We start from the raw sequence: 24,071 nt of genomic DNA on the forward strand, positions 1-24,071 counted from the left end.
GTCCATAAAGAAACAAAAGGCAAATTAAACTCTATTAACCATCACTGAAAATTAACCCACATCTAAATAAAAAATAAGATATACTGTCTAACAATAAAATAAATGCTCCCTCAATTAGAAAAATCCGATCAGTGAAATCAGAATTAGGAATTCACTTTACGTTCCTTTAAACTGCAACAAGCACCTCGTTAACTTAAAACATACGAGATAGATAAGCCATGCTTCCCTTATCGCTGGCTACGGCTGTTCTGTTAGTTGTTAATGTGAGGGTCTGAGCGCAGGAAGAATGGAAGGAAGGCATCTATAAAGATGAGGTGCAACCGTGGCTGAGGTCCAGCTGGACACGAGGCAGGAGGCAGGAAGAATATAAACGAGAACATTAAAGGGAGATTTAATTCCTCGCTGCCGAATGATTGACATTAGCTCATCCATTCGTTTGTTTTTTCCTCAGGTTCCGTCTACTATTCATCGCTTTTCACTTGGATGACAATACCATTGTCTTCTTGATAACCCTAACTGGCCCCTCTGTCTTTTATCGCTTCCTTAATTTACCTTCGTTCATGTTTCACTGTTTTGCATTTAATTTTTATAATCATACACGAGTGTTTAGTTAAAGTAATTTTACTAACAGAATACATTCTCTAGCCGTATACTTCCTTGAAAAACACGTATTGATTGTGAAGTTATATATAAACACTAAGCCAGTGTTTTTAAACGAACTCTGAAGATAAATTACAGACATCACTATAAATTTGCTGCCATCGTTACAGAATTTCCGATATTATAACCAGAATGCTGATCAGGAGAGGCAGTGAATAATTCAGCTCGTTCCTTCGGTCACGAGTCCTTCACTGACGACGAGGAGCTTCCCTGAAGAGACGAGAGACGTATATATCAGCTGAGAGAAACCAGCGAACTATCATGGTTATTAATAAAGAGAACTTTCTTCCTGTAAACTGTTTGGAGTAAATAGTTATTTGGGAAATAAAATGCCACTTATTTCTTGAGTCCTTGACAAACAAATGCAGCTTAATTTTCTAATATCCTCTTTCAAAAACAACAAATAACTAAAATCTAACCAATATGCATTTATATTGAATTCTTAAAGAATTCAAAAATATATACAAGATGCAAACGTAAGCGGTTGAGACTAAAAATTATTACATTCATGAAGAGAGCTAAATTCCAAGGGGTCATGCAGCTCTTGGGGAAACTGAAGAGAGTCAGGATCGATCCAAGGAAAAATAGAAAGGTACAATTCTCTGGATCAAGAGCCCCTCAACGGAATCAGTGTACCTACCTCCGTCCAGGTGATGGAACTGAGAGGTTAAGGAGGAAGTCTGTCTTAGTCAGATTAAAATCACTTTAGGAATGTTATAGGATTATAATGATCTACTCAAGCACAATTTTTGATCATTCTCACCGGCAAAACAAAAGAAAAATATGACTGATTTATGAATATATAAAATTGTATACACGCTCAGTGCCATATAGTGGCATGTAATGCTCGTGACTATACCCATTACTATTACAAAAATGCGAATTTGTGTTGACATATCTTTCTGAGATAGTTCATTTCCACACAAGACTGTCTTTCATTAGCCACTCTCACAACTCTTGTGTAATATCCTAGGAAGCTGTGAATTTAATTTCAGAGAAAATGTTGATATTTTATTTGATGTGTTGTCTTTTTTTACTTATATATTAGCCTTAAAAATATCTTTAATCTGAAGCACAGAATAATTTGTTTTGTAATTAGGGCTTGAAAGGCACAGAAAATTCATGGATCGGAGTCAACAATTATTTCTAATTGCTTGGACCGGAAATAATTTGTCCTCATTTATCGGAAATAGTTATTTAAAGAGGCGAGATTATATAAGGCATTGTCAATTAGGAAAGTCGACAGCCCAGATGATTCTTTTGATAACATTTTCTACACCTACCCTTGGAATGACTTCCTGAGTAAATCTCAGCTTCTGGAGAATAACCACTCATTAAACATTCTTAGAGATAACCCAATTTTCTACTATTAAGCATACTGACAGTAGAGATTATTCAGAGGTGTCCAGATTTCGTCATTAATGATTCAATGAAACGACAAGAAAATAAAAAAAACTTTCGTAACTCTCTTCCACCTTCACTTCCTCAAAGTTATGATTATGCTGCTTTCTGATTATTAGATTATCAAAAGCAAATAATTCTAGACTGCTACGTAGTTTTCAGTTTGAGCTTTCATTTGTTTACATGCCATATCTATGCTCACCACATTCTCGACGTTTTTCTAGTTTGAAATTAAGCTGCCCATGTTGAATGTGTTCCAAGATCACATTTCCTCCTGGTGTGGAAAGGATATACTATACTATTCCCTTAGAACATTAACAGAACAATGTGATCAAATTTTCCTGGTATATCTGGGACAGCCGGATGTTCATAAGCTCTCGTGAGAGCATTACCAGAGCTTACATTTTCTTAGAATATGGTTGGTACATTATTCACTACATTACCTCTTATTGTCTTCCTGATATTTTTAATACAAAAAGCCAATTTCCTTAAGTCTTGGATCTGTACCAGAACACATGAAGAAACTAGTTACTTTAAGTTGATGGGAAATACATTTTACAAAGATTTTGAGACCTTGGTAACAATAGCTTTTGCTTTTCACATTCTTTTGTCAGTCATTAAATACATTTCTCGATCGGTTTTCTTCACTAGTTTAGCCTTATAAATGTCGAAATCCGTATCAGCACTGAGTAATGATTTTTCCCTATCACTTCCGTGAAACTGAAATGCAAATATTCATGACTTCTGAAAATTACGTTTATATACGTTGTTTTATTGTATCCTCCGTTCTTTACATATGATTGTTACCTTTTATCGAAGTTACTTTTCTACCCACCTAAGATGGAAGAAAGTTTAGAGAAATTATGTATAGCCATATGAAATAGGAGTTCATACTAGCGCACGCACGCATACACGCACACGAATTATAATAATAATAATAATAATAATAATAATAATAATAATAATAATAATAATAATAATAATAATAATAATAATAATAATAATAACAACAACAGTAATAATTTGAAATTAGCATGCCAATTATCAGATAAAAAAATTAATAATATTTAATGCACCCCTCTATCTCGGGACGGAGGGTCGATCTTACCTTTCTATTTGCGCTGAATGACCCTCTCGGGCATCGCACTTCAATATAAAAATAATTATAACAGAGCACCTTCCACCAGTTATCCTTCCTCGTCATTTATTTCCCCATGCTGCTCCCCTCAGTCTTCCTTCCGTCCTTGTTTCTTCTCGCCTTCATCCTCGCCTTGCTCCTCTTTGTTCTCTTGATTCTTCTTACCTCGCCGCTGTCATGCTCATCCTCCCCGCAGACTCTTTCATTTAATCACATGTTGAATTGAGGAAATACCAGACAATTTGCTGCTTTATTCATGGGAACAGAGTATTCTCTGGCGTGGTGGCCTGCGAGTCTCCGTTCCCAGTGTGATTCCACCACATTATTTGTGTCGTGTGTACCTGGGATGGTTGCCCGCTAATACAATTTGATGTAGGAGACCTTATATGTCTTTTCTTCGATCTCTCCCTCTCTCTCTATCTCTCTCTTTATCTTTCTCAATCTCTTGCACTTTCAGCCAGTTTCTTCTTTTGTGAAGAATGTCTTGCTGCTGGTTTGTGTGTAACCTGATATACTATCATTATTATAATTATTATTAATGAATGAATAGTTCACAAATAATTTAAACTTAGGAAAGGAAACTTTAGACGACGTTTCAATCGGTTCAAACCATTATTAATTCTAACACATCGTCACTTCTTTATCAGATCGCTATAACTGTTAACTGATAATAGTGCAAAAGAATAATTCGCTATTCTCCTCACTCACTCACACACACACACACACACACACACACACACACACACACACACACACACACAGATATATATATATAGATATATATATATATATAGATAGAGATATATATATATATATATAGGATATATATATAGGATATATATGTATATATATATATATATATATATACATATATATATACATATATATATATATATATATAGGATTGCTGGTTTTCTTTTTCTGTCTCATAAACACGCTAGATAACAGGGATATCTTGCTACTCCTACTTACACTTTGGTCACACTTCACAGACACGCACATGCATATATATATACATACATCTAGGTTTTTCTCCTTATTCTAAATAGCTCTTGTTCTTTTTTATTTCTTCTATTGTCCATGGGGAAGTGGAAAAGAATCTTTCCTCCGTAAGCCATGCGTGTCGTATGAGGCGACTAAAATGCCGGGAGCAATGGGCTAGTAACCCCTTCTCCTGTATACATTTACTAAAAAAGAGAAGAAGAAAAACTTTATAAAACTGGGTTGTTTAAATGTGCGTGGATGTAGTGCGGATGACAAGAAACAGATGATTGCTGATGTTATGAATGAAAAGAAGTTGGATGTCCTGGCCCTAAGCGAAACAAAGCTGAAGGGGGTAGGAGAGTTTCAGTGGGGGGAAATAAATGGGATTAAATCTGGAGTATCTGAGAGAGTTAGAGCAAAGGAAGGGGTAGCAGTAATGTTAAATGATCAGTTATGGAAGGAGAAAAGAGAATATGAATGTGTAAATTCGAGAATTATGTGGATTAAAGTAAAGGTTGGATGCGAGAAGTGGGTCATAATAAGCGTGTATGCACCTGGAGAAGAGAGGAATGCAGAGGAGAGAGAGAGATTTTGGGAGATGTTAAGTGAATGTATAGGAGCCTTTGAACCAAGTGAGAGAGTAATTGTGGTAGGGGACCTGAATGCTAAAGTAGGAGAAACTTTTAGAGAGGGTGTGGTAGGTAAGTTTGGGGTGCCAGGTGTAAATGATAATGGGAGCCCTTTGATTGAACTTTGTATAGAAAGGGGTTTAGTTATAGGTAATACATATTTTAAGAAAAAGAGGATAAATAAGTATACACGATATGATGTAGGGCGAAATGACAGTAGTTTGTTGGATTATGTATTAGTAGATAAAAGACTGTTGAGTAGACTTCAGGATGTACATGTTTATCGAGGGGCCACAGATATATCAGATCACTTTCTAGTTGTAGCTACACTGAGAGTAAAAGGTAGATGGGATACAAGGAGAATAGAAGCATCAGGGAAGAGAGAGGTGAAGGTTTATAAACTAAAAGAGGAGGCAGTTAGGGTAAGATATAAACAGTTATTGGAGGATAGATGGGCTAATGAGAGCATAGGCAATGGGGTCGAAGAGGAATGGGGTAGGTTTAAAAATGTAGTGTTAGAGTGTTCAGCAGAAGTTTGTGGTTACAGGAAAGTGGGTGCAGGAGGGAAGAGGAGCGATTGGTGGAATGATGATGTAAAGAGAGTAGTAAGGGAGAAAAAGTTAGCATATGAGAAGTTTTTACAAAGTAGAAGTGATGCAAGGAGGGAAGAGTATATGGAGAAAAAGAGAGAGGTTAAGAGAGTGGTGAAGCAATGTAAAAAGAGAGCAAATGAGAGAGTGGGTGAGCTGTTATCAACAAATTTTGTTGAAAATAAGAAAAAGTTTTGGAGTGAGATTAACAAGTTAAGAAAGCCTAGAGAACAAATGGATTTGTCAGTTAAAAATAGGAGAGGAGAGTTATTAAATGGAGAGTTAGAGGTATTGGGAAGATGGAGGGAATATTTTGAGGAATTGTTAAATGTTGATGAAGATAGGGAAGCTGTGATTTCGTGTATAGGGCAAGGAGGAATAACATCTTGTAGGAGTGAGGAAGAGCCAGTTGTGAGTGTGGGGAAAGTTCGTGAGGCAGTAGGTAAAATGAAAGGGGGTAAGGCAGCCGGGATTGATGGGATAAAGATAGAAATGTTAAAAGCAGGTGGGGATATAGTTTTGGAGTGGTTGGTGCAATTATTTAATAAATGTATGGAAGAGGGTAAGGTACCTAGGGATTGGCAGAGAGCATGCATAGTTCCTTTGTATAAAGGCAAAGGGGATAAAAGAGAGTGCAAAAATTATAGGGGGATAAGTCTGTTGAGTGTACCTGGTAAAGTGTATGGTAGAGTTATAATTGAAAGAATTAAGAGAAAGACGGAGAATAGGATAGCAGATGAACAAGGAGGCTTTAGGAAAGGTAGGGGATGTGTGGACCAGGTGTTTACAGTGAAACATATAAGTGAACAGTATTTAGATAAGGCTAAAGAGGTCTTTGTGGCATTTATGGATTTGGAAAAGGCGTATGACAGGGTGGATAGGGGGGCAATGTGGCAGATGTTGCAAGTGTATGGTGTAGGAGGTAGGTTACTGAAAGCAGTGAAGAGTTTTTACGAGGATAGTGAGGCTCAAGTTAGAGTATGTAGAAAAGAGGGAAATTTTTTCCCAGTAAAAGTAGGCCTTAGACAAGGATGTGTGATGTCACCGTGGTTGTTTAATATATTTATAGATGGGGTTGTAAGAGAAGTAAATGCGAGGGTCTTGGCAAGAGGCGTGGAGTTAAAAGATAAAGAATCACACACAGGGTGGGAGTTGTCACAGCTGCTCTTTGCTGATGACACTGTGCTCTTGGGAGATTCTGAAGAGAAGCTGCAGAGATTGGTGGATGAATTTGGTAGGGTGTGCAAAAGAAGAAAATTAAAGGTGAATACAGGAAAGAGTAAGGTTATGAGGATAACAAAAAGATTAGGTGATGAAAGATTGAATATCAGATTGGAGGGAGAGAGTATGGAGGAGGTGAACGTATTCAGATATTTGGGAGTGGACGTGTCAGCGGATGGGTCTATGAAAGATGAGGTGAATCATAGAATTGATGAGGGAAAAAGAGTGAGTGGTGCACTTAGGAGTCTGTGGAGACAGAGAACTTTGTCCTTGGAGGCAAAGAGGGGAATGTATGAGAGTATAGTTTTACCAACGCTCTTATATGGGTGTGAAGCATGGGTGATGAATGTTGCAGCGAGGAGAAGGTTGGAGGCAGTGGAGATGTCATGTCTGAGGGCAATGTGTGGTGTGAATATAATGCAGAGAATTCGTAGTTTGGAAGTTAGGAGGAGGTGTGGGATTACCAAAACTGTTGTCCAGAGGGCTGAGGAAGGGTTGTTGAGGTGGTTCGGACATGTAGAGAGAATGGAGCGAAACAGAATAACTTCAAGAGTGTATCAGTCTGTAGTGGAAGGAAGGCGGGGTAGGGGTCGGCCTAGGAAGGGTTGGAGGGAGGGGGTAAAGGAGGTTTTGTGTGCGAGGGGCTTGAACTTCCAGCAGGCATGCGTGAGCGTGTTTGATAGGAGTGAATGGAGACAAATGGTTTTTAATACTTGACGTGCTGTTGGAGTGTGAGCAAAGTAACATTTTTGAAGGGATTCAGGGAAACCGGCAGGCCGGACTTGAGTCCTGGAGATGGGAAGTACAGTGCCTGCACTCTGAAGGAGGGGTGTTAATGTTGCAGTTTAAAAACTGTAGTGTAAAGCACCCTTCTGGCAAGACAGTGATGGAGTGAATGATGGTGAAAGTTTTTCTTTTTCGGGCCACCCTGCCTTGGTGGGAATCGGCCAGTGTGATAATAATAATTAACAAGTCGACCGTCTCCCACCGAGGCAGGGTGACCCAAAAAAAAAGAAAATCCTCAAAAGGAAAATACTTTCATCATCATTCAACACTTTCACCACACTCACACATAATCACTGTTTTTGCAGAGGCGCTCAGAATACAACAGTTTAGAAGCATATACGTATAAAGATACACAACATATCCCTCCAAACGGCTAATATCCCGAACCCCTCCTTTAGAGTGCAGGCATTGTACTTCCCATTTCCAGGACTCAAGTCCGGCTATATAAAATTAACCGGTTTTCCTGAATCCCTTCACTAAATATTACCCTGCTCACACTCCAACAGATCGTCAGGTCCCAAATACCATTTGTCTCCATTCACTCCTATCGAACACGCTCATGCACGCCTGCTGGAAGTCCAAGCCCCTCGCCCACAAAACCTCCCTTACCCCTTCCTTCCAACCTTTTCGAGGACGACCCCTACCCCACCTTCCTTCCCTACACATTTATACGCTCTCCATGTCATTCTACTTTGATCCATTCTCTCTAAATGACCAAACCACCTCAACAACCCCTCTTCAGCCCTCTGACTAATACTTTTATTAACTCCACACCTTCTCCTAATTTCCACACTCCGAATTTTCTGCATAATATTTACACCACACATTGACCTTAGACAGGACATCTCCACAGCCTCCAACCGCCTCCTCGCTGCAGCATTCACAACCCAAGCTTCACACCCATATAAGAGTGTTGGTACTACTATACTTTCATACATACTCTTCTTTGCCTCCTTAGATAACCTTTTCTTGTCTCCACATATACCTCAACGCACCACTCACCTTTTTTCCCTCATCAATTCTATGATTAACCTCATCCTTCATAAATTCATCCGACGACATGTCAACTCCCAAGTATCTGAAAACATTCACTTCTTCCATACTCCTCCTCCCCAATGTGATATCCAATTTTTCTTTATCTAAATCATTTGATACCCTCATCACCTTACTCTTTTCTATGTTCACTTTCAACTTTCTACCTTTACACACCCTCCCTAACTCATCCACTAACCCTTGCAATTTTTCTTTAGAATCTCCCATATATATATATACATATATATATACATATATATATATATATATATATATATATATATATATATATATATATATATATATATATATATATATATATATATATATATATATATATATATATATATCATTTTATCCACTAAAACCCTTTTTTTCACACATTTCCCTCAATATTACACTCGCTCTTTCCGTCTCCTCTCCCAATCTCAACCTCAGGAGATTTTCTCTTTTAAACGCTTTCATTTTACTCTATTTCTTTCTCTTCCACATTTTATTACATCCTTGTTTCCCTAATTTTCCTCAATCCCTTATCTTACTTCCTTCTTGCACTATAGCTCTGCCTTCTTGAGCCCTCTCTTTTTTTCTTTCCTTCTCTCACTACTGCCTTCCTTTGCCTCCTAAACTTTTCCCCTCCCTTTCCCTTCAGGCAACGTACTACACACGGATGTATACCTATGTGAGCGCCAGCTCTAGAAATGACCTGCTGACTTATCCGGGTTGGGTAAAAGTAAGACTAGTTGGCGGTGTAGGTCTTGTCGTCCCAGAGTAACCCGGTGCTGGTCTTGTCCCAGAATGAACCGGTGGTGTAGATCTTGTCGTCCCAAAATGACCCAGTGTAGGTCCTTTAGTCCCAGAATGACCTTCCATAGTTCTTCTGGTCCATAATGACTTTCCATAATTCCTCTGATCCCATATTGACCTTCCAAAGCTCCTGTGTCCCAGAATGTCCCTCTGTAGTTATCGTATAGTTCCTGTTGTTCAAGAAATTACCCTCTGTTTTACCATGGCTGAGCATGAGAGTGTAGGTCCTTGTCTTCCTCTGGCTGTCTTACCCCAGGTCGCGGTTAAGGAATGGTTCTCTGGCACACCCAGGCTGTGGCAGGAGGGTTTTAAATACACGAGGGACGTGAACTCATGTACAGTAGGTGTTGTGGTCCAAGCGTGAGAAATGGAGCTCGGCTTCGCAAGGTTTAATTTTAATCAGGAGGAGCATCAGACTCTTAGGCACTGCACAGCTCTTGAGGAAGGGGGTGTAACCACGCTTACTTTATGGAAGTGGAGGAAAAGCCAGGTCCCTTGGATCAAGGACCGCTAACGGCCATCAAGGTATGCCCCTTTAAGGGTGGCTGGGCATGAGAGGAGCGAAAGAACATTTGGCCAGGGACGTAAACCGATGTAGGTGCAGCTCTCCCAGGGGAAACTGCGTGGCGAGTGTAATTTTAACTTGGTAGTGGGCGAGACACACATTGAGGGAGGGCGGGAAGGACTGGAGGAGGAAGGAAGAGAGAGAGAAGGGGAGCAAGACTGCCATGTTGAGCACCATCTCAGTTGCTCGTCTCCACAATTTTCGTTCTAACTGATACGGTTCGTCTTTGTTGCCTTTGCATTCGAATTCATAAAAGGCCTTTACGGTTGTCAGTTTGTAAATCTGCTCTCCAACGTCGGTATGGTTCCTCTGGACACGCAGCTTCCTTCATGATTACTCAAATTTAATGTCTTCTTTTCTGCAATGATATCATCCCCCCTAAGTATTTTTTGTGACGTGATCATATCTACTCATCTACAAACCTCCATTAACTTTAAATAAACATTTCGTAGGCTTTCCTTTAGATTTTGTCCCACGGTTCCAGTGTTGGTCAGCAGCAACATTTCCTTTTTTTTTTCTAGTGCTCAGTTTTGTGTTGTCGGTAATGAGTGAAATGAAACGAGATAAAAAATGAACTGTAAAAAAACGGAAAACAAAAGATATTGGCTTAAATTTCATTTCATTTAATAATAATAACAACAACAACAACAATAATAATAATAATGATAATAATAATAATAATAATAATAATTAATAATAATAATAATAACCTGAGTTCTTTGTCTTTAGTTTTCATTCAGTCTTTGCATTACTGTATACTGGATACAATTAATATTTTGCCATGATTAAAGCACCAGACCATTAAGCATTGACAGCTGGATCGACACCATGCCCAGCCCTTCTAGGGAAGGGTAGGTGCCTGAGCCCGAGCTTACAGCTCACAAGACTGCCATTCCCATTAGCCCCATTGGGGCGGGGATGGCAGACCAGAGAGGCCTAGCTTCTCCCTACGAGCCCCGTGAGGGCGGGGAATGTGGATAGGCCTAGGGACAGTTGGTCCCAAAGATGAGGGGGTACTTGTGCCTCCTCACATGGGAGACTTAGGTCTCAGACTCTCCCTAGACAGGGAGCCAAGGCCGGGCCACCACTTGGAAAAGGCCCTAGCCGGGAGAATACCGGTGAATCTTTAATAAATAATAAATAATTGACAGCTGCGTCGGATAAAATACTTGTAAAAAAAAAGCACAAAATTATTTTCTCTATGTGTCACCTCATACACAGCTAAAAAAAATGAGCTAGATACGTTTCGGTCGCTGCGAGATCCGAGATGTAGTTCCTGCACCATACTTAAACGCATACAACATACCAACATTCTCAAAGAAACTTGAGGCTAGTATTCGCAAGGCGAAACTTATTTTAAAATTTCCAACAGGTATATACCTTTTGGGGATATGCCTAATAAATGATTCCGTGCCGGAATCTACACTTGTCATGATCTTCTGGAGAAGCTCCAGCACCGCCCTAAAAGACATAAGAACATAAGAAAAAAGGAACGCTGCAACGGGCCTACTGGCCTATGCGAGGCAAGTCCATTTCTTCCACCGGCTTAAGCCAATGCCTTGACCTAGTGAGGTCAGACACGTCACTTAAGGGAGGAGCACGGCATCCGTCCTAGTAGCATAAGCTAGTCAGGTGCAACTCACACCCACCCACACCCACTCATACATTTATCTAACCTATTTTTAAACTACACAACGTCTTAGCTTCTGGAACGGGACTTGGTTCTCTCACCCTTTAGAATTAAGGTGGTTTGTATGTGCTCTCCTGTATATACAGTAACTATATACCATACCAAATACTCCCTATCTCTTTGTGGGGATTTTTTAACCATTCATTAATTATATTTACTAGTGAAAATGTCGAAGTCTTCATATCTTGTAGTTCAACCTGGATTTTTCTTAGCGAGATATATTGCTAATGTTCTTATACTGTAACAATGATGTTAAACGCTTAGCTAAATCATCCACTAGGATGCAGCTATTGTGAATATATATTTTTCACTTTACAATCGTAGACGATTCTTCTGTATTTTAATTACTTAAGGCAAGTCTGGAAGAGAAGCAGTGCCATGACTGAGAGGAAGTGACTTGTATCCTGGGTCGTGGCACAGGCATCTAGAAACTGAGGATACAGTCTCCACAGACACGATAGAACCACTGATGTGTTAGTTTGAATCTGATAAACCATTCAGTTGAGCTGTTTCAAAGTGTGTATGTTTGCCAAGCAATTTTTATAGTGTCGACAAACATGGACAATACGTACAGAAGGGAAAGCTTATGTTAATAGTTTATATAGTCTTACTCTGCTCCGTCTGTGTATCATACAAAGTTTATGTTAAATGTTTTCAAAATGAGTATAAAAAATAAAGGTCATTATGACAAAATCTTTATACTGAAAATGGAAATCACTCATCATACAATGTTTTCTTGTGAAGGACTACGACACGCTCTATATGTCATGTACAAAGCAAGAATATGTCAGATCATCTCACACATGTAGTGCATATCGAGGATGGTGTCAACCGTTGTGTACGTGTATTGTGTAAACAAAGCCCAGGGGGTATTTATCAAATCGTGTGTATCGGAATAAAAATTTATATTAACCAATTTAGCGGGCCACCATATTTAGTGAAGTCATATTTAAATGATAAAAAATTAAAAAAACAATGAGCATACATACAAGCAAAACACGAGGTTTCAATTTAACTGACAAAGTAAAATACTTTCCCTTTCGTAAATTCATTGGTGGTGCTGTGATGCAGCACTACTAGTACTGAAGGCATACCAACAGAGCTAGTAACAGCACCAGTGGTGCTATTCGAGCGAACGCTATTACAGAGAGAGCATTAAAAGAAGCTGCAGCAGGTGGTGCTATTCGAGTGAACGCTATTACAGAGAGAGCATTAAAAGAAGCTGCAGCAGCACATGCTCTTATAAAAGCTGCATTTAAATGTGAAAAAACCCGCGTCAGCAAGATCAGAAATATCATGAATAGCAGAGGCAACAACGCAGTAATGCGAGAGACTACCTTGTGTAACACCATCTTTAAGTTTATAATTGCACGGGGGGCGCGGTCAGCAGACCCCACTTACCAACAGTTCGATCAGAGGGGACCCAGTTACAGGTACAGTTAGTGTGATCGGGGGACCCAGTTACAGGTACAGTTAGTGTGATCGGGGGACCCAGTTACAGGTACAGTTAGTTCGATTAGGGGACCCAGTTACAGGTACAGTTAGTGTGATCGGGGGACCCAGTTACAGGTACAGTTAGTGTGATCGGGGGACCCAGTTACAGGTACAGTTAGTGTGATCGGGGGACCCAGTTACAGGTACAGTTAGTGTGATCGGGGGACCCAGTTACAGGTACAGTTAGTGTGATCGGGGGACCCAGTTACAGGTACAGTTAGTGTGATCGGGGGACCCAGTTACAGGTACAGTTAGTGTGATCGGGGGACCCAGTTACAGGTACAGTTAGTGTGATCAGGTGACCCAGTTACAGGTACAGTTAGTTCGATTAGGGGACCCAGTTACAGGTACAGTTAGTTCGATCAGGGAAGCCAGTTGCCGGAAGTTAGTGAGAACACTGGATGCAGTTAACTGAACAGTTAGCGAAACCAAGGGGTTATGAGCCTCTTGTCAATGATATGGGAATATATGTTGTCTTACCCCTACCACCTCCTTAACCCCTCGACTCTCAGGTACATAGATAGTGAATTAAGGGATATTATTTCAGGAAAAGAAACTCTGTAACCGCACTGATAGTGACTGAGGTACAGAACGATTCTCATGATTAAAAATCTTAAATATTCAATTATATGTTATTGTTCTTACAGGCGTCTTCAGTTATACTTTGTGACTTTCTGTTACCTTTTGAGTCAATGAAAACATGACAGATGTTTAGCTAAATATGATGTAAAGTAAATACAGAACGTGTAAGTCAAGTACTAGTTGATAAATAATTAACAAATATTTAATAAGGAATATATATATAACCGAATCAATCAGTTTGCCAAGCCTTTCCCTCCCTCCCTCTCTCTCACTCTCACACTCACCCTCTCACGCTCATACTCACTCACCCTCTCCCTCCCTCACACTCGCTCCCACACACACACACACACACACACACACACACGAGCACCAGGCCTGAGAAATCGAAGCTACCATACCTGGCTGCAAGAGGTGGACCTCACAACGATGAAGAACAGAGAGCAAGATTATTTATTATTAAAGATTCGCCGGTATTCTCTCGGCCAGGGCCTTTTCCAAGTGGTGGCCCGGCCTTGGCTCCCTGTCTAGAGTGTCTGAGACCTAAGTCTCCCATGGGAGGAGGCACAAGTACCCCCTCATCTTTGAGACCAACTGTCCCCAGGCCTAGCCACATTCCCCGCCCTCACGGGGCTCGTAGGGAGAACCTAGGCCTCTATGGTCTGCCATCCCCGCCCCAAGGGGGCTAATGGGAATGGCAGTCTTGTGAGCTGTAAGCTCGGGCTCAGGCACCTACCCTTCCCTAGAAGGGCTGGGCATGGTGTCGATATCGACGAGAGAGCAAAAGGTAAGCAAGTCACTTCAAGCCACGACGGTGATGACAAACCGAGCTTTTAGCACCCAAGTGAAACTGGATTATTATTTTAGTCTATTTACAAAGCACTAGGACTATTTGATTATTGAACTCTTTAAACTAATTTCTAAAATTATCAAATATACATTGCCATAATCAACTTGCTGCTGTCCTGAGTAACTGACTCCTAAATTACGTAAATTATATTAACAAGTAAAAGTATTCTCTATATTTTTTTTAAATTATGCAATCCATATCCGCAGTTATTCGCCTGTCAATGGCCGTGACAGCAAAGTGGACCGAAAGGAGAAATATCCCCACCATTTACGCCTAAAGTGGTACTGGTATCTTAACGATGCACGCCACAAACCCTTACTTGATATCAGGAAGGTTGGAGGATAAGTTAATCTGAGACAAATGCAGTCATATCAGCTTTAATACAAGCGGCATCTTCACACATTTTGGGTTTAATAAAACTGTTCAATAACATTGCTTGTTGGAACCCGTCTAATTTGTCCTGAATCGCTTGAAAATCACTATGTCTGCAACTGATCTTTTAGTAATGACTTAGCTACAGCCTCGTTGATAACTGAGATTAAGTGATGGTGAAAGGCATACCACAACATATCCTTATACATTCTTCAATCTAGATGAGTACAGGCACCATTTCTAGTACCAGTTATGGTTGCTATTTTGTCAAAACATCTCATTTAACTTTGTCAAGGTTTCCTTCACATATAGCAATTAACATACATACCAGAACCAGTTTAACATACACTATGGAAATGATACACAACTTCTTCAGAAACTAATTAAGGCAATAGGTTAACAGTTTCATTGTCTGTTTTATTTACTACCAATTTACTATCATAATGGAGTATTTAAGCCACCTGTGGCTTCAAATCTCTTAAAAATGCTACGCAATTTTTTGTAATTTTATCTGCGTATAGAAGAAAAATTATTGTATTTTAACACCGAAATGTGTGTATAATATATATATATATATATATATATATATATATATATATATATATATATATATATATATATATATATATATATATATATATGTGTGTGTGTGTGTGTGTGTGTGTGTGTGTGTGTGTGTGGATGAGATTTCGCATTATAATCAGTAACAAACACGTAACAATATATACTAGACATGTATCTTTCACACCTCATGTACTGTATGTGCCATCTTTGTATCATCAATGTATCGCTTAAATCTTCTGTACCATATTATGTAATAAAATATACCTATTGGTAAAAAAGAATGAAAAGATGGGGTGGTAGGGGAAGTGGAATATTCAAACGGCTTCAGGAACAAATCCAAATATTGTTCCTTGAAGCCTTTTTATCCACTTCTCCGAGGGCCTCTGAGCCCATGGGAACAAACATATAATGATAGGCAAACTCTCCATATTTTCTAAACTTTTGGGACTCCATGAAGCTGGCAGCTGCCCCTCCTTGCTCCCTGGTGTATTGTAGATAGGTGTCAGCCAAGGTAGATGCACATGTGTAGTCCCACACCACCTGCTTACCGTCTGTCCAGGCTTGAAGGGTGATACCATCTGGACGCTTTTGGCTGCCATCAGATCTACATAGTTGGGGTGGCTCCCTTACTGCTGGGCATCCGGCTGTTGTGAGGCTCCTCTTGATAATGTTATTAACCTCCTCATGTCTTGCAATCTTTCCCTCGGATTTACGGCACACAAGACCATGGTACCCGAATCGGTCTGCTGCTTCACTGCCACAAATACACCTGTGTTCGGCGAGAACAGGGGCGGCAAGTCGAAGGGCAACACCGATGCGGATGGTCTGTGGGTCGAGGCGAGTGCCAAAGCTGGAGTTGGGAACAGCCAACAGAAAGTCCCCTGCATGAGGAGCTCTTACTGCCAGGAGGCGGGCTCTATCCTTATATAATATATATATATATATATATATATATATATATATATATATATATATATATATATATATATATATATATATATATATATATATGTATATATATATATATTAAAGCCAAAATTGCAAGTTTGACCTATGCGGCACGACATGATATATATATATATATATATATATATATATATATATATATATATATATATATATATATATATATATATATATATATATATATGTCGTGCCGAATATGTAAAACTGGTCAATTAGCAAGAATTCATTTAAAATTAAGTCCTTTCTGAAATTTTCTCTTTTACATTTAAAGATATTTTTTTTTTCATTAGTGTTAATGAAAAAAAAATTTAATTTTGCACCCAAAGAATCTTAGAAAACTTACCTAACCTTATTATAACAAGAGCAATTTATTTTAGCCTAACCCTACTAAATATATTTTAGATTTGTTTACAATAATTTAATACTAAACAAACACAGTGAAATATATTTTTTTTCGTTAGGTTCAGAATGATTTTGGCGAAATTATTGCATACACAAATTTTCACTTGTCCTATATGGCTAGATGAGCGTTGCTATTTAAGCCAAGATCTCAAGTTCTGCCTATTCGGCACGACATATATATATATATATATATATATCTCAATATCTATATCTATATATATATATCTATATATATATATATATATATATATATAAAGTCGTGCCGCATAGGTCAAACTTGCAATTTTGGCTTTAATACCTAAGAGAGTTCTTGCTATTTTATCAGTTTTACCCATTCGGCACGACACACACACACATACATACACGCGCGCGCACGCGATCAGCAGTCTTCAAATGACACTTGCGAGAATCATAATTACGATACGTGAAATGCTTGTCATGTTAAAGTTAAGTATTGACCATTGTCTAATTCTCATTAATAATTGATATTCAAAAGTCGTTGGCACAATTTACTAAAATGGACTGTAACATATGAATAATTATTTTAATTTACGCTGTAAAATTAAATGATAAACGTGCAATGCCTTTCTTATAATTTCGTTCTGGACTCGAGCAAAACACACCCACATACACAAATTATATATATAAATGTATATATATATATATATATATATATATATATATATATATATATATATATATATATATATATATATATATATATATATATATATATATATATATATATATATATATATATATATATATATATATATATATATATATATATATATATATATATATATATATATATATATATATATATGGCACAATGGAAAATATGGTTACATAATGATTATAGCAGTTTTTAGAAATTTGCATCGATAGGGAATTGTCAAGAATAAACACTTACTGTAAGTTGTGGAGCTCCTCAAGGGCTTCTCAGATGCTGGTCGGGAACTCGAGATGCAACAGATATTCCCTGGAACTCAGTTCATTGAGGGAACCCATGGCATCTTTTCTTAATAAGCCAAATGTCTCCATCACATAGGGCATCAGAGGCAGTGGTAGGCCAAATCCCTGTACCTGTTGACCTTGAGAGTGTCCCTATGATCAGCATCATCATTTTGCACACTAGCACTAAATAGAATGTAGGTTTCAGCCAGGGTTGATGCACAAGTCCCATACCAGCGGTCTTCCATACTTCCTGGGAAATATGATCCCACCAGGGCGGCTGGCAGACAAATCCTGTTTAATTGGTTGTTAAGATGGAGGTTCTCTCAGCTGGGCCAGAGATGAAGCAAAGCTGCTCTTGATTTAGGCGATTTCATTGTATTTAAGATGCCAACCTCGGCCTCATCCATGGACAGCTGCCACGACGAGTCAAGGCTTTGCTATACATAACTACTGCGAGGGTCGCCGTTTCTAATTCTAATTGAAGAGGAAGCTTTTATAAGAAAATAAATCTTCAGTATTCCGTCGTTTACTCAAGTGAAACAAAATTTCACTTATGAAAAATTTTCCAGAGTTATGAAGTAGTAATATTTACATTCTTCTTTGACCTTCAAGGTCATTCAACAGTTCTGTTAAAAATGGGGTGTGTAAATACACACACCAGCATACATACATACATACATACATACATACATACATACACACACACACATACACACACACGGGAGAGGCCAGGAGCTGTAACTCAGGCCGTGCAACCACAAATATGCGAGTTCATACCCTCCACGTGAGATAAAACTATATTTTAGAAGACTGTAAAACGCACAAACAAGGATCATCTAAGAAAACGCTAAATCATATATGTAGGTCTTCTGTACACGCTGATTCAAAACACTAGTTTACAGTATTCACTAATACCAATAATACGTTTACGTAGACTGTAGTTTCGTGATTCATTCATATATTCACATCATATATTCATTCATATACAACTTCATCAGAGTATAAAACAAATTCCAACCACACATGTCGGAGGATCTCACCTTCAAGGACCATAACATTGTATCAACCGCATCTGCTAGAAAAATGACAGAATGGATAATGAGAACCTTCAAAACTAGGGATGCCAAGCCCATGATGACACTCTTCAGGTCGCTTGTTATATCTAGGCTGGATTATTGCTGCACACTAACTGCCCATTTCAAGGTAGGTGAAATTACTGACCTAGAAAATGTACAGAGAACCTTCACGGCGCGCATAACTGAGATAAAACACCTCAATTACTGGGAGCGCTTGAAGTTTCTGAACCTGTACTTTCTGGAACGCAGGCGGAAGAGATACATGATTATATACACCTGGAAAACCCTAGATGGGGATGCCCGGGTGTTGTGCATGTGTCTTAATTTCATCCTGTAGGTATTATATACAACTCTTGTACTACTACTACTACTACTACTACCACCACCACCACCTCTTCCTGCCTATATATAGTCGTCCTGCTCCACCTCTGGTTAGTGTGACTTTGTCAATGGTCCAAGTCGGACCGAAACGTCGTCGTAAGCTTCTCTCTTTTATGTGCGGGTTATTTGTGTATTGTGTATGGACTAGTACCAAACTTGCACACGAAATCACTCCCTACGAAAGCAAAAGACTCGTCAGACAATGTAACATCCCCCCAATGAAAAGCAGGGGTGTCACTAGCACGTTAAAAGACAGCACAATAAGTGTCAGGGGCCCAAAACTATTCAACTGTCTCCCAGCATACATAAGGAGGATTACCAATAGACCCCTGGCTGTCTTCCAGCAGGCACTGGACAAGCACCTAAAGTCGGTACCTGACCAGCCGGGCTGTGGTTCGTACATTGGATTGCGTGCAGCCAGCAGTAACAGCCTGGTTGATCAGGCCCTGATCCACCATGAGGCCTGGTCACAGACCGGGCCGCTGGGGCGTTGACCCCCGGAACTCTCCAGGTAAACTCCAGGTGATGTATATATAATTACTACATATATTTACCACATACGTGTGTATATGTTTATGATCCGTATGAACTATTCTTCTCAAGTAGTGGAGAATCAACCCTCTGTGCAATAATTAATCGGTCACTTATCATTCAAGCTGCTGGTAATTATGCACGTTTGTGTGTACTACTTGTTTGATGTGTTGAATAATGTGAAGTGCGTTCTCACAAGTTTGTGTACACAGAGCGTCTGTATATATAGCGTGCGTGTGTATACGTTGCGTATATAGAGTATGTATATAAAGTGTGTGTGTATATAGTGTATATAATGGTGTGTTCTATCTTCATTTCCCCATATTTATACACTGGCTTTCATTTAAAACATACATCGTAAGAAGTTTTTAATCCTTCACAAATCTATAATTCTTTTTTCTCTATTTCTATTTTTTCTCCAGTATTGTTGCGGCATTATTCGGTGTTAACATTATTGCCACGCTATATAGGAGTCATTATTATTAATTATTGCTACGTTATTAATTAGTATCCACGATATTTTGTATGGCGCATTGCAGACAGGGATGAAGCTAAAAATAAATTGCTGAATCATTTTAAACAGAACAATGTATTGCTATATGTAAAGCTAAATCAAGAGACGCTTTGATCAAGCTATACTCACGAGTGAAAAGCAGTCCTAATGAAACTTGTTTTAAAATTTCTCTCGTCATTAATTATTATTGTCTTAGTCTCCTAAGTATATATATATTTTATAAAAACTGAGACAGATCTGCGTAAAATCCTTAGGATAAAATTCCATTTGATTCTTCTTTTTCTACTCGGACACGGGAAAAATAATGAGAGGAATTAATAGGTCCTCAAACATTTATTTCTCTGTAGAGGTCGACACATTTTATTAAATAAAATTTTGTTTGTGATATTTATATAGAAGCGGGAAAATAACTGCTAGGTCCCGTCAGGGTATCCCGAAATAGACTTGCCTGAGAGGTTCACTCTGGGAGGTCCTCTTCTGCAAGAGAAAGTCCTCCCTGGAATGTGTGCAAAATGTGAACACACGAACAGTCGCCCGTCTAACTGCTTGCCACTGCCTTTACTATCATAAACTTCCCTTCGTCTCCGTTGCCACCCACCACTGATTGTCCACCATTGTTCCTGTTTCCGGAGCCGCAGGGGTAAAGTGGGACGAATTCGCGCCAACTTTCTAACAGAGGAGCACTGAATTTCTGAATGATGGAAGTGTGCGGAAGAGTTTAGTGAGGGATGAGAATAGGAAAGTAAGATTAAGTGCAGAATGAGCTCTAGCTCCTAGCCAGAGATGGAGGATGGATGGATAGTCAGAAGTAGTGTGTGGAGGAGTCTAAGCAGAGGATGGACAGTTTGGTGGAGAATGTGAGGGAAGGTGATGACGGTAGGGGATGGGGGTTGATGTACGACGGTGGATGAACGGGAGACATATTTATGCTTTATTGAATTATTGTTTAACAATATATTCTTTAAGCTATAACTGGAGGACCCAGGAACCGGAGCCTTAAGTAGAAAACTAGCTCTCCCGATGTTGGACTAGAAGCTACAGCTTAGCTTCTTAGAGAAAATACCCTCAGAGTAGAGATCCCCAGAGCCTTACCTCATTTTCCAATTACTGACTTCCTTCTATCCCTCATCCTCCACTAAACCAGACCTACATTTTCCACTATATGAATTTCCATGTCTTTCAATTTAGAGTCAGACACCTTTCTCCACTGCCTCTCAGAATACCCGGGGCTATGGAGGATGCCATAGATGTGGGGAAGGCAGCGATATTGGTGGTGGTGTTGGACTGAAGAAGCCATTGAGTGGCGAAACGTTTCCTTAATAAAGTTTCCAATATGTTGCGTAAGTGTCTCAATCTTCAACTTGTCGGTTTTCAAAACCATTTATCACTTTTCTCAGACACTGCAACATCATGGGAACTTGGTACAAGGAATTCTTCAATATTTGTCAAACCTTTGGACGAAAATCTATTTACACTAGTGGATGGTTCCACTGTAATCCTGCCTCCTCCTGCTTCGACTCACGTGTCTACAAAATATAAGCCACTTCTCTGGCCATATGCTGTACTTTCTACAAGAGTGATGGACTGAACACATCGATTTCAAGCTGAGGGACTGATTAACTCAAACTCCTCCTATCCATACCCCTCTCTGCTTTGTATTGGACTGAAGAAGCTACTGTGCGGTGAAACGTTTCCTTAATAAAGTTTCTCATATGTTGCATAAGTGTCTCAATCTATTTATAGTGATATTAGTGAGACCAACGGCTGAATGGATGACCGTGGGTGTATCTAACGTGTGCTGCTTGTACCTTCAGAAGATGCACTGACGAGATGTATTCGAAATCCCTTCCTCACAGGACCTCTCTTACCAGACACTTTAGATGGAACTTAGAGACAGTAGCTTCCAGAGAGAGATCTCCCAGATAGGAAACTCTTAGACCAAACTTTCCAGGTCATACCTAACAGATAGAACCTCTCGAAAAAGAACCTCTTAAGACAGAACCTCCCAGACAGAACCTCTACACAGAACCTCCCAGACAGAACCATCCCCCAGACAGAACCTCCCAGACAGAACCATTCCCCAGACAGAACCTCCCAGACAGAACCATCCCCCAGAAAGAACCTCCCAGACTTTCCGGAAACCCTGACAGGACCTCGCAGACATTTTCTTTCTACTTATATAAACTTTAGTTTTGCATGCAATGATTTTCGCGTTTTAGAGAATCGGTAAAGCAGTCAAAAGTTTGTTCGCCTTATCGATATCCAATATAAAAACTAATCTCAGCAAAAAATAAATAAAAAATCGTACGTAATTTAAATTTGGCGCAGTGTACCAGATGGATCATCAATCAAGTTGGACTAATGGTGCTTGCACAAGCTCTGAAGATTGTTTCTGAATCACCAGCTTCACTTCCTTTAAGACACCTCGTTCTGTATCTAAGCACTAAGCGTATTCGTCTCAATAAGGGCAAGTGAGTTTTATCCTGAATTAGTTATTTCATAAGTCTGTGCCGATCGATATTTGATAAGGCAGTTTCGATGAGTTCTCTCACAGGCACTGTTTTAAAGGAGTGTGTCTCGATGCTAGTTAAGGGTTTTTATTGCAAAGAATTGGAGCAACCCTTCCCTTGATTTTTTAACCTGATTACCTGCCATTATGCATGGGCTGAATGGACCACACACACACACACACACACACACACACACACAAACACACACACACACACAGCATATATATATATATATATATATATATATATATATATATATATATATATATATATATATATATATATATATATATATATATATATATATATATATATATATATATATATATATATATATATATATATATATATATATATATATATATATATATATATATATATATATATATATATATATACTATATCGTGCCGAATATGTAAAACTGGTCAATTAGCAAGAACTCATTTAAAATTAAGTCCTTTCTGAAATTTTCTCTTATACATTTAAAGATATATTTTTTCATTAATGTTAATATAAACATTTTTAATTTTTCACTAAAAGAATCTTAGAAAACTTACCTAACCTTATTATGACAAGAGCAATTTATTTTAGCCTAACCCAACTAAATATATTGTAGATTTGTTTACAGTAATTTAATACTAAACAAACACAATGAAATATATTTTTTTCGTTAGGTTCTGAATGATTTTGGCGAAATTATTGCATACACAAATTTTCACTTGTCCTATATGACAAGATGAGCGTTGCTATTTAAGCCAAGATCGCAAGTTCTGCCTATTCGGCACGACATATATATATATATATATATATATATATATATATATATATATATATATATATATATATATATATATATATATATATATATATATATATATATATATATATATATATATATATATATATATATATATATATATATATATATATATATATATACAAAACAACCACTGTGAAAGAATAGAGAAGTTCCAAGCGCATTCGTGACTACTCACATTATTGTTCCTTGATAATGTGAGTAGTCACGAAAGCGCTTGGAACTTCTCTATTCTTTCACAGTGGTTGTTTTACATGTTCTGAAATCACCTGTTTAATGTGATCTTATTGCATATATATATATATATATATATATATATATATATATATATATATATATATATATATATATATATATATATATATATATATATATATATATATATATAACATTAATGAAAAAAATGTATCTTTAAACGTATAAGAGAAAATTTCAGAAAGGAATTAATTTTAATTGAGTTCTTGCTAATTGGCCAGTTTTACATATTCGGCACGACATATATATATATATATATATATATATATATATATATATATATATATATATATATATATATA

The sequence above is a fragment of the Cherax quadricarinatus genome, chromosome 22 (assembly GCF_038502225.1).
Source record: "Cherax quadricarinatus isolate ZL_2023a chromosome 22, ASM3850222v1, whole genome shotgun sequence".
NCBI classification, from domain to species: domain Eukaryota; kingdom Metazoa; phylum Arthropoda; class Malacostraca; order Decapoda; family Parastacidae; genus Cherax; species Cherax quadricarinatus.